The sequence below is a fragment of the Glandiceps talaboti genome, chromosome 3 (assembly GCF_964340395.1).
Source record: "Glandiceps talaboti chromosome 3, keGlaTala1.1, whole genome shotgun sequence".
Lineage (NCBI taxonomy): Eukaryota > Metazoa > Hemichordata > Enteropneusta > Spengelidae > Glandiceps > Glandiceps talaboti.
Window position 1 is genome coordinate 15,517,309 of NC_135551.1, and position 6,000 is coordinate 15,523,308.

Here is a 6,000-nt window from a genome sequence, read left to right on the forward strand (position 1 = left end):
TATTGGTACTGCTATCACTCTACATTATACTAACAGTGTTCTTGCTAAGGTCTGGAAACCCCGGTAACAGCAGCAACGTACGGAGAGAGGTAGAAAAAAAAAGGCCAGTTTTTCCCGTAGAATATATAGTAATTTTGCATGTAATGGGAACCCAGTAAAATGATACGGGAACCTCTGTTGATTTTACCTATTTATCACCCTTAGCAAAAAAAAAAAAATTACTCATACAAAAGTGAGTAGCAAAACCATGAAGTTACACACTGCCCCTACTTGAACTTTTAAGGATTTACTACAAAAATCAAACCGAAGTTTAGATTTCAATCCAGAAATAATTTTTAGCTTTTCACTAAGTTGCCAATGTAAATAAAGCATGTGTACATTTGCTTGACATGGACATTTTCATTGCCAATATGTGTTAAAAATTTTGGCTACCATGTGCTACCCTGAAATTGTGTTTCCATCGAAATCAATTATGTCGTAAGTTCATGTCACTTTCCCATTTTAGTTATTCAGTAGATCCATAAGTCATGACATAATATCATTTGATTGATTATAACAAAGAATATTTGATAAAAAGTGACTAAAATCTTTGCCTAGACACATTTTATGAAGGATGGCTGCCATCACATGTCAAAGGTCATGACCTCATTCTCACCTGAATTAGCTGTAAGAGAACAAGTGGAAATATTAAGGCACTCCAAGCCTCAATGCAACAATTAGATAAAAGAGGTTAGAGATACCAGGTGGTTATATAGATAGTTTTATGAAACCACCCCATTAGGAGAATTGGTCTTCCAATTTGAATAAACATGTTTGGTTTTCTATAATTTTGCGACCCATTTTTTCGACATCAAAACATTGAGACTTGATGAGATCACAATTCCACCAAAAAATTATCATAGAATTGTTTCATTTTCTACTTCCTTTGCACAAAATTTAAATCATACTTTTTCCTTAATAATTTGATTCATAATTTATAACTGAAGGAGAAAGAAAGATGAAATATGATGTACATGCACTTCACCTAAGTTGTGTTAATACAGTTAGGTATTAGAAATTACACCCATTTGTATAATAGGTGTTTCCCTAAATTGCCCTTTCTGATACATTTTGTATATTACATGATTTACACCAAACTTAAGTACTTAAACCCCAATGTTTGTTACCCATGCTTGTGGATTATTACTAACTGATCAATGCTGCCATAAGGCCTAATAAAAAAAAAGAGTCTGGAAAAAAAAACTTGCATAGTTTCATATATGTTGTACATATGTACTACAATGTAGGTGAAGAAACCTTGGACTAAGAAACTTTGGTGGATTTTACTTGATACCACCTTAGTGTAGTGCAGAATTTCTTTCCATTGTCTATGGTAGCACCCTTAATTGAACACTGATTAGAAACTCTGTTAGAGTGACTCAGGAACTCAGCTGCATTTTACCAAGTTTATACTTAACATCCTTAAGTTAATGAAAAAACCTGGTAGTGAATACCAGTAGACATAGCTGGGGAACTCAGGTAGATTTCACCTACTTACCAATACCAGCCATTACAAGTGGTATGTAACCCAGGTAACCCGACTGTGGAATGCAGATAGTATGGACTACTTTTACAGGCATAGGTCAGATTAGGCCTAACAAAATAAATTTTGTGGTTCTGATTACGCTCAATTTTAGAATAGGTAGATTTTTTTTTTTTTTTTTTTTTTTTTTTTTTTTTTTCTGTGTGAGTGTCTAGTTCAGGTTTTCCAGTGTTGTTTATTTCTTCTCATCAGATGTACAGCCATTACAGATTGGAAGAACAGTTTTATTTTGTCTTTCTAAGTTGATATCAGTTTCAGAATCCATTATTTCTCGTGAGACTTCACAATTTTTTGCAATTTTATTACTTTTTTCTCGAATACGTAAAAAAAAGTTTAGAGTCAGCTAGGTGGGGGTAAAATAATTGGGTTTGTTTAGGCCTTAAGATTAAAATTTAAGTGAGGAAAACAGTCTTCTGGCATTATGATAGGAAAAGGTCCTAAACAAAGGAATTATCCTATATAGTAATCTACATAGCTGCACAGATAAGTACAAATGCCAGCACATGGCATTGAATAATGGGCCTTTAAAAAACTGGCATCATTTTGACCAAGTCTAAATACTAACAGTGTTTAAATAAAAACTATTCATTCTGAGTTGACTGACTTGTCTTTCACAAGGAAGGAAAACTTGTTTCCCAAAATTTTTCCATTTATGGCCTGAAAAAAACTCCTGTCTGTTGACTTAAATCTAAACTAGCTGCTACAGAAAAGTATTCTTTTTTCGATCAGACAACCAACAACGTAGTCATTGAAAATTATTAAAATACCAATCATGACATGATACATTTTAATTAGAAGTCTATTTTATCTGTATGTAGTACAGTAACAGATTGAAATCGTGATCACATTGGGATCCTGATTTTTGGGTGCGGACCTAAAAAATCAATTTGATTAGATTTATTACACCATGTTATGTGTACAGCTATACAAAGTTTACTCAAAGATGATTCAATAGTGACCAGAGTATTTATGAATAAGTCGGTGTATTTAACAAAACAATTTCAAAATATATTCTAGTGCAGCTTTAAAGTGGAAAGTGGTGTAAGCTGATTTGATACGGTGGTGGTGGGGGGGGGGGAGGGGGGCTACTCCCCTTATTTGAGTAAAGGTATATGTGCTGCCCTTTGAGGTGCGTTGTCTAGCCCTTTGGTCTAACATTGGATCTGTTTTTTTGAGCTGAAGAGTGTAAAATGGGGTCCACTTTGCATTATTTTCGATTTTGCTTGGTCTAAAATGTGGTCCATTGTCCTTTACCAAATCATAACTGCCATTAATTGCCCCAAAATGTTGCCTCCTAAGGAAAATGTATTTGAGTCTAAACTTTCATCTTTTAAAAACCTGTAATGGTCTAAAATAGGGTCTTGAATTTTGGTCAAAATGGGTCTAAAATGGGACCTGGGGTTTCCAGCATTGGCCACACACCCCTACCAGAGCTGGCCACTGGTACCAGCCCCAGGATTTGATATTTTTATGTGGGATTTATATATACTAAAATGTAGACTAAGCTACTATTATGCCACCAACCTTGCTAACAACACCAGAAGATAATAATATTATTTATTCCTTTGATGGTATGCATTGACATTTAACGTATTACCAGAATAGTTTAATCAATATTTTCTCCCAAGTGAGAGAGTTTATAAACTCAACCTGTACCACTCTAAGTCACATAATAAATAAAGTTGTATTCCCCATAACAAGTATGATTGATAAACTGGAATTTGTGAAATGCCTAGCAACCATGATAGTAGCCACTGTGCAACAGCCTCTTGATTCTGAGTTCAGTAGCAGGAGGTCAATATGATTAAAATCTGATGTTGGAATGTGGTTCAATAGCTTTATCTACCTCATTATTTTTTTCGGTTTTGTTGTTCACGGGGAAATTCGCTCACTCCCAGAACAACAATATCAAAACAAAAAATAGTAGGTGAAGGAAATGGAGGTAAGTGAAGTAATCTAAGTACTCATATTCCCACATCAGATTTTAGTCAAATTGGTAGGCGCTCTGCTACAACACCATTATTTTGCTATTTTGAGTGCTGTAGTAGAAGTGCGAAGGGGGTCATTTGGTTTCTTTCCAGAACTTCCACACTTATGAATCACATCAGTAGAGTCTAAATGAGAACCACTGAATAAGTAAAATTGAAAACGTTGTCAAGTTGCCTTGTATATATTTAAACAAAATGAAAACCACTTTCCAGTTTTACAGAAGGAAAGTGTGTATAAACACACAGATTGGCAGTATATTGACTACCGTTAACAAACATTTATTTTTCTGTAAACATTTATACATGAAAATGATTTGTTTATTTAGTAATGAAATACATCAGGCAAATAGCTAAATCAACAAAAAAACTGACCACAAAGATTGTAGATTTTTGTTGTATGACAACACTATTTATGAAATGCGTCTAATGGAACAAGCTAAATACATTTTCCTGGGAGATCAAATGAAAGAATTTTGTCGGTAAACTTTCTTTACAAAGGCAAGAAACTGTTTTTTTAGCCCTTGAATAATATATTTTGAAATGTACAGCTGGGCTTGGGGCTCATGTTACAAGGAGGGGAGAAAGATTGGACAGAGAAAACGACAACCATTGATAGCCGGCTAAGTAGAAGGAGTATTACTAGTGTTTGTTTAGACCATGTATTTGTTGGTCCGGAAAGTGAGGAAGGCGAAAGATTTCACAGCTTAGCTGTGCAGATAGAGGCCAGATTAAATTGATTACTGCCTGTGTATAGAAATACTTAGTTAGCTTCAAAGTGCTGACTCAATTGAATGGAAAAGGTGCCAATCAAGGTAACCTTCCTTACTCTCTCATACCACTGCCTCTTATCAGGCAACAGTTTTTTAAGCAATGGCCATTTCGCCATTGAGAAATGTTCATTTCAACGACATCGGGAGACCACACGCATTCCATCCTAGATGTCAATTTCAGCTGTGAGTGTACACGAAAATGTATTACATTTACAAAGACAACATTGAAATAAGAGTGACAGGAGAGATCCTTTGTTTAGAGGTGTGAAATTGTATTGAAAGGTTTCAATGGCCCGCAAATAAGCATTGATTAACAAAGGACAATAGTACAGGAGTAGTGGAAATCTCATTTGCCAGGGTTGGTTTTTGTTTTAGAGGTTCTCTTGTTGTGATATTATTTCCTTGACGTATTGAATTCTTACTTTCTCTTTATTCCCAACTAATCTGTGTTTCTGTAGGGTTATTGTATAGCGGTGACACAGCGGCAAACACAGCTGTGCGACTGGCTTTGTCACCGGCCCACAATACAACCCAAGAGTAGGCCCAATAGTTTGTGACAGGAATTACAAACCGCCGCTGAGTACAATTCAACATCTTGGAACCCACCTGATGACACATGGTGTAACAACGCTGCCGTTTGTACACCCTCAAGGAAAACACTCGGTCGAAGATCATGACAATCACAGCTCTTTTCTGAAAAAGATCATCTCCTACGCCCGCATAACATCAGTCAAGTAAAACACAGATGTTGGTGGCACGATGGATGCGGCAGTGGCTGGGGCTTGGATATTGACTCACTGATTATGCCAGCCACCATATGAAATGCTAATTAAGTGAAATCTAAAGCATATTAACATGTGGAATGTATATATTCACCCCTTTTTTTTTACAGCAGCAAGGCTTAGGGTAGTTACTGAGAGACAGAGGTTAATACAATTATGCTCTACCACACATCAAATGTAGTTTTTTCAAAAAACATACATTAAAGTCTTTTAGTAGTTGTAACTTTACCAATTTTTTTTTCGAAGTTTTTCTTCTTGGCAAATTATTTATGTTGTATGTGCAGAAGCATGTATGATTGCTTAGTGATCAAACTCTATCAACATCCCACAGATTTACAGTTTGTTGATAAACCATTAAACTGGTGGTGACAGGTTTATTTATATTGTTTACACATGGATATAAAGCTAGTGTACACAGCATGATGAATGAGTAGTAAACAGGTAATTCAGCAAATTAGAGAGATTGAACCATTTCCAGTAAAAGATATGGTGTATTTTTTTTTTTTAAAAAGGAAAAATTTAAGAAAATAAATTGAGGAAAGTTACAGCTATCAAAGCTTTGAATCTTATAAGTTGAAATAGTCAGAACAGAAAAAAACATGAAGTAAACACTATCTGCAGCTATGGATTACAAGGTTGAGTGACCTTAGCAGGGTTCGAAATTAACATCTTTCTTTTGGTAGTCCTAGCTAGTGGGCTAACAATTTCAGAAAGTGGCAGCCCCAAGGATGGTGACTAATAATAGTCCTATATTCCTGAACTGAAAACAGAGTTCTTTCTATTGGAAATATGTATCTTATTAAAATACTTTCATGTTTGTAAATCTTCCATCCTTAAATCATTGCATAATCTATGGTAGCCTGAGTGGGCTACCTAGA

At 35.2% G+C, this 6,000-nt stretch overlaps 1 protein-coding gene across 1 annotated transcript in view; it reads left to right on the forward strand.

The window, feature by feature from the left end:
- The window catches only part of LOC144432827 (biotin--protein ligase-like), a 28,710-nt gene extending 23,484 nt beyond the window's left edge, over positions 1–5,226 (forward strand). Inside the window, exon 11 of the mRNA XM_078121119.1 lies at positions 4,799–5,226. The gene's annotated coding sequence lies outside the window, so the exon portion shown is untranslated. The remainder of the gene's footprint in view (positions 1–4,798) is intronic.
- The last annotated feature ends 774 nt before the right edge of the window (positions 5,227–6,000 follow it).